This window comes from Argiope bruennichi, chromosome 7 (genome assembly GCF_947563725.1).
Source record: "Argiope bruennichi chromosome 7, qqArgBrue1.1, whole genome shotgun sequence".
Classification (NCBI taxonomy): Eukaryota; Metazoa; Arthropoda; class Arachnida; order Araneae; family Araneidae; genus Argiope; species Argiope bruennichi.
Window position 1 is genome coordinate 86,801,193 of NC_079157.1, and position 13,533 is coordinate 86,814,725.

The window sequence follows — 13,533 nt, forward strand, 5'->3', positions numbered from 1 at the left end:
TATTAAAATGATTTTAAAATTATTTTTGTCCTGTAATATTTTCGTAAGTTATCGAGGAAAAACGCCAAAATTTTGCTTAATTTCTAGTTAATTCAAATGATAGTTAATATTTCAAAAAATCACCCTTATAGGGCACATTCTCACTCTTCAATCCAAATCTTGGCAAAATTTGGTAACTCTAAATAGAACGGATTGACCAATAGAGCATCAACACGAACACAAACACACATTCATCTTTTTTACCAGTAAAGATTAAAAATGATTCATACCACTTACAAACACTAAAACATGAATACAAGATATGTAATTAATATCGGCGCAACGAGCGTGAATATAAATTCAGTAATTAAAACAGGGGAAAATACCATTGTAAGATTTAAACGTAATTTTTATAATTTAATATTTTACTTAACAATATTTATCAATTTATTAAAAATGCAGAAAAAAGTAGCACGGAAACAGAAATGACACCATTGCAAAGTTTTTCTATTCTCTCCTTTTTTTTTTTTTTTTTTTTTTTTTTTTCTTAATTGCGTTACCCCCCCCCCTTTAAATTTTGATCAGTATAAATTAAGTTATGTGCAATTATTTACCCTAAATTTGTTGAGGAAAATGATTTAAAACTTAGATTAATTTATAAGTAAAAATCCAACATATTCTTGAAAAGCCTTTTTTAGTCAATATCTGATATCAATATCTAATACCCCACCCCCCAAAAAAACTACGTACATGCTAAAATTAGTAGCTCTAGATCCAGAGGACTGTACTGTATATCGACTTTTCATCATGCGTGTGTCATATAATGCACATGCATGATAAAAAGTATAATACATCTACTAACAAAATTGTCTAAATGATGTAAATAATTATATTTATAATAATATAATTATATAATTTATATAATTAATAATTATAATTATATAATTTATATAATTAATAATTATAATTATATAATTTATATAATTAATAATTATAATTATATAATTAATATAATTGTAATTTATTAATAATAATTATATAATTATACAATTTATAATTATATTTATCTGTCAATATATGCTCTGATGAATAACGAATTTTAAAATTTTACACAATTCCTCTGTCCTGTGAATCATATTTAATAAAATATTCTTGAGACACTAATATCTATACTGATAATAAAGCTTAATCTAACTTGCATGTTTGTGTGTGTGTGTGTGTTTGCGTAATAAAAAAAATTGTTGCACTGTTCCAAAAAAAATTTTTTAATGTTATTTTAATGACACCAAATTAATAATCTTGCGAATTTTTGCTAGATTTTTGATTTTTTAAAACCTTTTTTTACCTAATTTCCAATCGAATGCATTGATTTTCTGAAATATAGGCATATAATAATAGATTACATTGTTGTCCTGAAATTCCAACCGTTTTCATTGTTCAACTATCTAATCGTGTGATTGTTTTCATTGTTGACATTTAAAGAAGAAGGAATTTTTTTAATATCTCTATAATTTATGAAGAGTATAAGAAAGTGGAGTTAAAGGCTAGATGAACAAGACATTTACGTTTTTATGGTTCAAGCGATTAGTTTGCATTTAAAAAAATTCATTATACACAATAAACAGAATTTTAGTAAGAGATTTGAAATAAGACGACATGGTTGTCAGACAATTTGAAGGAATTATAGATATTACGTTATATCTAAACAATTTATTTGAAATCAAATATAACCAGCTAGTCACCTGTGGCGATTAATCTCTATTAATAACAAAGATAAATATATGTGTTGTATTGGCACTTTATATGCCAGACCGTTTGATCCACACTGATCAAACGTTTCACATATATACTTTGGAGGGTGGGAATTCGCACACTGGAAATATTTTAATTATTGCAAGAATGTTATTTAAACCCTCCTGCTCTTTCCTTTGCTATAACTGTAAGTATAAACCAAACGCATTTGGATAAATTAAATGTTAATAAAATCAATATTAATTGAGAGAGACAATGAATTCTAAATAAAAGTGTAAAAAGTAGGGAAAAAATGCGAAATATTTTTCGATCTGAATGACCTGAACAATGAGACAGCAAGGCGGGAACTGTGGTTGAGTCATAAAAACCATCACTGGCCACGGTAAAACTCTTCCTATATTATAGTCTGTGTATTTTCAGTAGGCGGTTCAAGGCCACATATTCTACCGCATTACTGGTGCCAGACAACCAGTAACGAGGTAGAAAATGTGACCTTGAACCGCCTACAGAAATTACACAGACTATAGTTACATCCCGTTATCGATAGTGAGTAGTCAACTTCGCACCATTTCTATAACTAACAGGGCGACTAGAATCAACCATTATGTCGGAATCTTCGCATCAACATTCTTTTGATGCACCCCGAAGTGATAATTCTAAGTAAAGAGTATAGACCAGAAGTTAGAGGAATACATAGTCCATTGAAGAGAAAGGTATTAGGCTTCTAAAATAGTATGAGCTATATCTCGGTCAAATTTGAAATATAAATGAATTTTGTTTGAACAAAGTAACAGAAAATATTTATCTGAAATTTTTAGCACTCATTAATACCGACGAATCAACTGATCACCAAAGGCGGCTAGTATAAAATAATTTCTAATTAATCTACGTTCTAATAATAATTACCTAGTACTCGAACTTTTGAATTTTCTGGATAATTATTTTCTCACAGAATCAAAATGCAGTATCTAGGTTTTCCTTTCTAAAAATGTGTAAATTCAAGATGCCTTCTCGTAGCTCTGGGTTTTTTTTCTTTGCTTTTTGCTTTCCTAGTCGGTATACTGCATTGAGTTCAGAATGACTTTAACAATCTCAATAAGAAATAAAAATGGGACAATTTCCATTCCAGGTTTTTTCAAAGAATATGTGCGGGTTGAGGTTCGAACTCGCAACGTTAGGGTTCATAGCCGAGTAACATAACCACTAGACAAAAGTGTACACTCTTCTCCGGAAGTTGTTAACTGGCTTATAATGTTACCACCACAATAGTCCCCCACCAGTGAGTCGGTAGAGTTTATCGCGCCAGTTATGGCGAGCGACGAACGTGATTATCGCGCCAGGCGTTATGGCGAGCGACGAACGTTGTAATCGCACCGGGCGTTATGGCGAGCGACGAACGTTGATATCGCGCCAAGTGTTATGGCGGGCGACGGCGAGCGTGTGTGAGTGGTTGCTGCCGGTAGATGGAGCCACTACAGCTGAATGAAGGATGCGGTTGTTCAGAACCAGGGTCACCAATGTGCGGGTTGAGGTTCGAACTCGCAACGTTAGGGTTCATAGCCGAGTAACATAACCACAAGACAAAAGTGTACACTCTTCTCCGGAAGTTGTTAACTGGCTTATAATGTTACCAACACAAATATTTTGCATACACTTGTTGTAAGGATTTGCACAATTTCATTTATAAATCCATATACAAGCCCTAAATATCAACTATTGCTTTTTCATCTACAAGATTCCAATTTGCCATATTAGTTAACAGTTAACAGTAAAATCTAGATATTTTTTTTTTCTATCTATCTCAGTTTCGATGCTTTTTCTGTGTAACTTCATAGTAAAAAAAAAAAAAAAAAAGAGTGGAAAAAAGCAATTTTTTTTTCTTCAAAAGTACTTTTTGACATATTGTTATATTTGACCCAGAATACGATTTGCATCAACTTGCTAATTTCATTGATTAAATTCTTCGAGATGTTCGAAAATATATATGTTTAATACTTAAGAATGTCTTAAAAGCTAACTTCATCAGAATCTCGCCTAAATTTTAATGATTATACGGCTTTTAATTCGTATATTTCGCATTCATGAATTAAAATTAATCTTTGACCTAATAATTTATGGTCAAGGAATTGTTATATTGTACATATTCTTGAATGCATCGATTATAAATTCCAATATTTTTTGATTAATAATGTTTCATTTGTAAACATTCAGTATCAGAAAAACAAATATTTAAAAAAAATCTCAATCGATACGTGAAATCTAGTGTAATCTATATATTCAAAAAATAATACATACAGGGTCGGATTAAAAATTATTTAGGTCTATAGACAATGCAGATTTTGAGAGTCCCCTTCCCAAAATCAAATATCTTATTGATTTTTACTTTCTCGTATAAGGATGTACAAAGAGAAAATATTGTAATTATTAAAAAAAAAATCGAATTCGAGATTTTGACGAGTTTTTTTTTTTTTTTTTTCAGACCTTCGTGAGTTTGAAAGAATATTGTTGAAACGATTTATGTTTGCCTATCTGTGAATACAATAATTCAAAAACGCTTTAAGCTAGATGAATAAAATTTGGCATATGGGCATTGCATGAAATTTGTAGATTTCTTTTAAATTTTGATTGAAATCCTTGCAGAAATTACTTGTCTGTCTCGCTATCCGAATATTAGTTGACACGAAGAAAGGTAAATGGATAAAATTTGGTTTGCAGATTTAACATCTAAAGTGTATATATGTATAAAATATTGAAACCAAATTCGTCAAGGAGTTGACTATCTATTAATTTATACTTTCACAAGATATAAACACGATGATTCAAAAACGAAATAATTTAAATATATGCAATTTGTTACCTGATTTTGTTATTACACTTGCAGTTCTGCATCAATTTATGGTTTTGTATCAAATAAGAAAGAAGAGTAAAAAATGCGCATACGGTTTTCAGGTACCAAATGTATTAACTACATTTCAGCGATTAATCGCGAAAAAAGCCCACCAAAGATCGCATGCTAATAGACTCTTTCTGTAACAATGGCATATAATTTATAATGCACAAATACGTTTAATCGAGAATAAGCGAAAAAGTTTTGGAATAACTACTCCTGCCGGTTATTTAATATGTTTATAAGCAGTTCCCAATTAAGAAATATTATGACACACTAAAATGACAAAATATTTAATTACATGTCACCTTTAAGGAAGCTGGATTCAGTAACTTACGTGCAAATACATTTAACTTAAATGTAAACGTAATTTTCAAAGGAATGGAAAAATAATTGTAACAATTTTTCAACAATAACATATGCTAAATATTCTTATATAAGCCGGCGTCCTGGCATAAGGGTAGCGTTCTTCCTCGTGATCTGGTGTGTTCTATCAGTGAGTGTGTGAATGTGCCCCCCTGTAAAAAGGGGTTGTGCAAGTGAATGTGACGCTTGAAATATCTACATCGTACTCTTGGCGCTACTGAAAAAACAAGAGACGCTCACTTGGCTTAAATCGCTGACGAGATAACTGTCAGCTTGCTTGTAAAATGTCATAAGTCACAACAACAATTCTTATAAAAAGTTTTCCATAACTGTTGATTTATGATTCAAAATTTTTAGAGACATAAATAATTCAATAATTCCAAATATCAAAAAATTTAGAGACAAAAAAAAAGTCTTTAGAAAATAGTTGTAATAGATATGGGATAAATTTAAACTATAGTTGATTATAATTTAAATGAATTCGAGTACACGACTTTTATAAATGAAATAAAAATAAGAAATTAAATTACTTTTAAAAAAATCAATAAAGCCTCAGGATTTTTCAAAGTTGAGAGTCTCTCTAGATAGTTGCTTATTTTGCATATTTGATAATCGTATACCCTGAATTTAGACTTTAGTTCATGGATATAAATAACTTTCAAAATATTTTACAGAGTACAATAGATTTTAAAAAATGAATTCATTTTCTGCACAAAGAATATGAAAGCATTTTGCATATTCAGATGGGAAAAAAACTATGAAACTTGCCATTAGCCAGATTGCTGAATAATTTGCAATATCAAACCAGCTCATTTTCACAAAATGAGTTTTATTTTTAATATTATTTTCGTGTGTATGTAGGCAGTAGAGTAATGTTTTCCAGTGGGCGATATCACCTCCACGGAGAGACTGACTCATTAGAGGGGGCGTAAGCCAACTAGTCGATGGGGGGCGTCGCGATTTATGTGATGACTCAGTTGTTGTGTTAATCCGTGTTACTTCAGATCTAAGAAAGATTACAAAGAATAGAGTATTACTCAAAATTATATAACTTTAAAAGAAACAAATGCCTTTATAATTAATTAACTGATATATTTAAAAGAATTCGATTTTAGAAATATGTTTGTGCAATAAAACTCTAAGTCTCAAATAAAATTTATTTAATTTCATAATGAATTTCTTCGTGGGAATTTTTTTAACCTTTGTCGAGCAATTTCAAATTAATACCATATTAATAAATATTAATAAACGAACATATAATGTTATTCTAGAAGGAAAATCAAGTTTGATATTTTTAAAATCATCTACACATTTAGCACAATTAGGACAACCAAAAATCCAGTACCACAGACCCAGCCTTTGGGGCATTTAACAAATTACAATTTTATCTGAAGGTTCATGAACCTTATTTCATTATTATTTTATAGGCAGTTATGAACTTTATATATGCCCTTTCTCTTTCTTTTTGTGGGAAATCTCAAAATACACTATTTCATTTGGGCTTACCTTATGAGAAACAATCATAACATAATTTTACGAAATGGCATGCAGTGCATTAATAACTCCTTTTTAAATTTTCAATGGTCATCCCACCTCATTTTTAATGAAAATTATTAAAGAGCTATTTAACTATACATTTTCTACTGAAAAGAACATCACAAAGTCACCAGTCCCAATCATTGTATCGATTTCGCTAATTTTTATTTCATTTCGAAGTTTATATATATGCCATCAGTAGTTGCTTATCTCCCACCTCCCTCCATTTCCATTGAGATATTATAAATTAAAATTTCGAGATATCCCCCAGCTTCAAAAACTGGATCGATTTCTCAAGATTATTTCAGCATTTTACGTGCTATTAATCAGAATCGATCATTTTTATTCTGTCAGTTTCAATTAAAATAATAATATCCTTTACTGTATTAAAATAAAGAATTCATCAATGTTGTTTGATATTATTAAATTAATGTTATTGATAATGATGGGAGAAAAGTTGATCGCCAAAGACAGCTAGTAAAATATTTATAATTAATTGATGTATTTATAGAATTTACTTTTAAATACCGTTATTGATATTTGTATAATAAAATTCCTCATTTCTCTTCAGTGGGAATTTCATCTTAAGAATTCTTTGAAATTCTTATTTCATCTGAGAAATCTGAAGATTCTTTCACCGAGCGGTTTCAAATTAAAACCATTCTAATAAATGTTTTCAAACAAACATATGATGTTTGATTCTGAGAAACGAATCAAGCATCATATTATTACTCTTTAGTTTTAAGTGAAAGTTTGTGGTCTGGCTTATGAAGTTTATTTGTAACTTCATAAGCCAGATAACAACTTCCAGACGCGCGTGTGCACTTTTGTCTAGTGGTCATGTTACTCAGCTACAAACCCTGACGTTGCGAGTTTGAACCTCAACTTGCACTTTGGTGACGCTGGTTCTGAAGAAACGCCCACTTCGAGCAGCTGTCGTGGCGCCATCTACTGGCAACAACCGGTCACACACGCTCGCTGTAGCACTCTGCGCGATAATCACGTTCGTCGCCCGCCATGACTTTTGGCGCGATAAACTCCGCCGACTCTCTGGTGGGGAGTATTATGGTGGTAACTTCATAAGCCAGATAATAACTTCCGAGCATTAGTGTACATTTTTTCTAGTGGTCTTGTTACTCGGCTACAAACCCTAACGTTGCGAATTCGAACCTCAACTTGTACAAATTCAATTGAGAAAATTTGGAATTACATGGTAAAATTGAGCCAATCAAAAACATCTATATTTATTTCAGAGCTAATGCACTCAAAGAAAAATTTAGGTCGAACGGATGGAAATTTAAATTTTTCATAACATTTTCATTTAATGTACATGTTAAAATCTCTTTCACATACAGAGCTATTTTATGTTTAGTTTCATATTGTAATGGAGAAAAGTATTTCTGTAATTAGAAATATATATTTTTCTAGTGACGAATTTGATCCAAAATTTGATACAGATCTAAAATTTTAATAAAAGTATACTAGACATCAAATTTTTTCACTTTCCACCATTAATAACTGATAAAAACATATTTTCCCCCAAAACTATGAATAATTATATGGTACGCAGTTAATACCTTACATCAAAATTTCGCAACTCAAAATGATAAATGCGCGAGCCGAATTTTTTTCCTTAATTTTTCACTTTTCTGTACTTTGCATACGTAGTACAAAGAAAGTATAGTAATCATGAAAAACTTCACACTCGACGTTTTAAAGAATCTCCACGTTTTTAACCTCCTTGAATTCAAAAAAACGCAAAATGTTCACAAACGCTATTTGTTTGTGACAGATACTCAAAAACGTTTTGATCTATGTGGGTGAAATTTGGTATATGACCTTTAGACCAAATCCGTAAATTTTCGACAAAATCTGCTTTGAGCTATTCGAATATAATTTAACACGATAACTATAAAAAGACAAAAGCTAGATATATAAAATTCAATGCACATAATTAACATCCGTACTCTAGATACCTGTCAAATTTTGAGCCCAAAATCAACTGCGGGTTGACTGTATGGGGGTCTGTATTTTCAGAAAATGTAAACACAATAATTCAAAAACGCCATGACTTAAATCTATCAAATTTGGGTGGGATTTTGTGACTACAAGTGCAGTTTTGTCTCAAATTTTTGTTTTAGTCGGTTGGAATAAACCATCTAAAACACAAGTTCGATTCTGGATACTATTAACCGCATGCCAAGGATTATTCGCCAAACAACTCGCCAAGGATGACACGATAGATTCAGCTAATGCTAAATTTACGCCAAACATTAATTTTCAATGTACTCCAATGTCATGCAAGGCGTACTATGGGATAATTATTAGAGTAAATGCGAGAAAGTTTTCGGTAGTCCACTAGTTTAACTATCGGAGGTTTATGATTCAAATTAATTAATACAATAATTTTGCATTTAATACAAATACCGTTTTTTAACAAATAATATATCAGTCTGTTACTTCATTAAAGCTGTTCGGTAAATGCAAATCTTTGTATGACAGTGGAATGGTATGACATCTCATGACCTTTCCAGATGGGTTGTTTGTTATCAAGTGAAGTCACCGCTTTTTTTCTTCATTGCGAATGCAAAAAATTTACATGAACTTAAGGAAGGGAATATATTATACTACACATTCAAGATTCATTTGAGAATGCACTTACAGCAATATAGAGCCTCTTTGCATTCTTATTGCTACGTGAAGATCTATTTTTATGAAATTTCGATAAAGAAATGGTTAGACAGTAGTGAACATCCCTCTTTTTGTCAAATAATGCATAAACTAGTTTTATGCATTTCTTCCTTTTTTCTAGCTTTTTCCATAAACATTATGGCATTAGGCTAGCAATAATCAACGAGTGGAAAGTATACGCTGAAATAGAACGCACTTAAATATCAAATGCCTTGTTTAGGACCCTTTGCAGTTCCATGCGTCAATTTAATGATTAACATCTTGATAATAAGAATCAACAATTCTAACTTGTCCTGTAACTGATAAGTCCTACATTTATGTAAATTAATTTAAGTTATAAAAATTTGAAAGCTATTGTTATTTGTTCATATAATAATTACTCGCATAGCGTATATTTTGGAATGACATCCTTCATATGATTTATTTTTCTTCAAAAATTTCCATTCGTCTTTCTCAGAGACATGTTTTATGTTTTACACTATACATTACAAAAAATATTAAGCTCTGTTACTAATATAATTATTTTAAATTTTTCCGGGATGTTTATAAAATGAATCTCGTATATTTATAGAAGTTCAAATTTTATTGAAATTATAAGTAAATGTATAAAATACTATCTTCAAGTTCATCTGTAGTTGGCCTAGGATTAAAATGTGAATGGCAAGTCTAATGACGTAATGACAGCAGCCTTCTTGTTAAACAATTCTTTTATAAATAAACGGATTGTAGTTGAATTATTTTTTTAAAAGACTGTCTTAGGTGCTCATTTTTTTAAATTTAAGCCATTGAAATGTTTACTCAACTGTCATGCAGACATCTTTATTCTATGTTTTCTGTAACTAATCCGATTAAGTCCAAAGCGCACTGACTTTTTCTCAGTGCTAAAAATCAGCAATCTTTGGAATTATACATTCGGCCACCCCACAAAGATGCCAGACGCAGCTGGCTAGACAATAAGTTTTTTTTTAACGAAAAAGTGAGATATTCGAGTTAAAATAAGTCACTTATTAGCATATATTTTCCTTTAATTTAATCTGTTTCAATAAGATATATCAAAAACTGGGTGATATTTTTTCAGTTCCAATCAATATCCCTTTAAATTAATCAAAATATATTAAAAAGGCATCAATTATGCAACCTGATAAATTATCTAATTCCCTTTTATTGGATAAATTAATTAGAACTGAATACGAATAAAAATTAACAAAAACAAAGCAAGTTTTTTATAGATCTCTTCGAAACAAATGCATATGTTTTCTGCTGAGACTAGAGTATTATTGATTAAGAAAAAATAATCATAAGTTATCCATTTTAAAATAGATTATATTTATGAAATGAACATTCGGCTTTGTGATTTTATCAAAACGATTCCGAGCTAGCATTTCAATTCTAAGCAGTTGTCACAAGATGATGATGGCATCAATGTCAATACACCACTTTCTAGACATCCATAGAAGATGTTTAACGATTCATGCTTTCAAAATCATTTGAATACAATGAAATATTTCTGAATTCAAAGAAATATTTCTCTGGTTAAAGTCTGATAAAGGAATTAGGAACAAAATTATGAATTTAAAATCCTCTTATTGAAATACAAAACTATTAAAGTCAATTGGACGCAGTTTTAAAATAGTGAACTTACTTCAAAATATAAGTCTTGGTATATAGCTGCTTGTTATACAAAATTCTAATACCACTATACCGTTTTTTTAAAGTAATTATTACATTACAGTAAGTTAAATAATCACATTAGTTAATAGAAAAAGTTATTATTTAATCACATTAATCAATAATTAAAATAATCACATTAACTAATAAAACAAGTAATTATTTAATGTGAGGCAATGCTCTTAAATTAAATTAGACTTGATTCTGTAAAGCTTAGCACTGAAATTTGCTCATTGTTCTTAGTTGCAGGGGAAAAGGGATTCATTTCTAGGAAAATATTACAATCTTTTAAAACTGACGAATAAAATATGTTTGCTTACTTTGACTACAAGAACAAAGCTAACTACAATAACTTTTAATGGATGGCCTACGCAAGAATACTGAGAGTGCACCATTTGGAAATAGTTAGTTAAATTCCTAAAGCGTTATTCAAATATGAAATTAAGACAAACATCAATGTCATTACAGATACAACATTTTCAATTATTTAGCATCAATTAGAATCTGTTGAAATAAAATGTATTATTCATTCATTATTATTAATTTCATAAGATGTATGATTCATTTCATTTTGGATTTTTTGCCGCATACTGGTTTACCGTTAAGCAGTAAATGTTCAAAAGTAATACCAAATTTAAAGACAACATGAGACCTAGCAGGATATTTAAGGGTATTTACTTGAAACAAGAGGACTTATTCATTAAAATATGTATCATAATCTTGAATGAGGTTAATTATTAGAAGAAAAAAAAAGCTTTTACAAATATGCAGCCAGTTAATTTGATATTTTTACTTTCTGGTATACGTGGTATAGAGAATGAAATTTGGATTCGGTGTATATACCAAATTTGTAGATTTCCATCAAAATTTAAATGAATTCCATTTCGAGGTAGTCTGTCTGTCCGATGGTTCGAATATAAGTTAACACGATAACTACAAAACGAAGAGAACCAGAAAAATAAAATTCGGTACACATATTCAATATCTATAGTGCACAAATTAATAATAATAAATAGTAAATTTTGAGTAATAAAATAATTAGTAAATTTTGAATAGTAAAATAAAAAATTAAATAGTAAATTTTGAGCCAAATACAATGAGGAATTGAAGGTCTATCAGTCTGTACTTTCAGACTGACAGACCGATAGAAGCTTTTAAACGTGACAACTCTTGCAAAACGTGACTTAAATATAAAAAAATTTGGTATGAGATTTTGTGACTACAAGTGCAATTTTGTGTCACATTTTGGTTTCAATTGGTTGAGAAAAAAAAAAGATTTTAAAACACAAATTCGATTTGCGAATACTCTTAACCGCATGCCAGGGATTAATCGTCAAATAAATTACAAAGGATGATATGATAGATTCAGTAAAAAAAAAAAAAAGCTAAATTCACGAAATATTCAAGATAATATTTCGTAACTATTATATGCCAATGCCATGTAAGGCATTTTCGGGCCTGATAAGCTATTTAGAGAGCATGTGAGAAAATTGTGGGAGGCCTCTCTCACTGGTTTGTGTTATGCTTTTTCATTCATTTATCCTTTTCTAGATGCGAAATCAAATTTTCTTTGCCCATTTTATGGAATTTTCGAGAATTTTTTTAATAACATTTATATAATTCTGTGGTATTTAAAGCTTTTCGTGCATTTTTAATTATTATTCCATAATACTAAAGTCTCAATCATAAGATTAATTTAAGTTGGTATTATAGAGTACATGATTCAAATAAATGCTGGTTAATGCTGTGAAAGATGTGGTAATATTTGAAAATCGTTATTTCATCCAGCATCTTATTTTATGCAATATATTGCTCCATCAACTCTAGAACTGTCTGGCAGTTTAAACATTAGAATATCTTAGCAATAAATTCTTATTTCGTGACAAAAGATCGATTTCATTTCCACCCCCTATTTATATTCAATCGTTTAAGAATTCGTGATTCTGAAAGTTTTCTCTGAATTCTGAATCACTGCCTGCATAATGACGCTATATATTAAAATGTTTTGAGCCATCTCTACATTTATAAAATCTATACATGATACAAAATATATTCTGTTTAATAACAAAAATTAGATGTAATTTCTGATCCTATTATGTTTTAAAAAGTAATTTAATTCTAATCTTAAAATTACTTCTATTGTTATTTTCAAAAGAATATAAAAACAATGGCGCATTGTGTTCTAAACGATATGCATTGAACGTGCTCTGATCGAACCATCGTGCTCGACTTCAATGTGCAATAAATAAATCACATAATTATTGTTATTATAAAAGTTATTTTAAACATAGATTCATGCCTCAGACAAATTTGGTTTCTAATTACAAATCACGCCCATACATATTACAACTAGTGATTGAGTACTTTCCAAAAAGTAAAACATGTCACAAATTGTAGTTTGATCTTTTTTTAATGCTAACAACATACACTTAGGTACCATTTTCTATGGTAGTTAGTTTTTTATTGTATGAATGTATCCAATTATTTGTTCAATGATCATACTTTACTGGTTTCCATAAATTAAGGGACAATTACCAAATTACCAATTTTGTATATAAAAGTAATTTTTGAGAAACAAAGGAAACTGAAATAATCACCAAATGCGGATAATAGATTTTAATAGTTTATTGAAGAACATGTAGAAATCCCTTAGC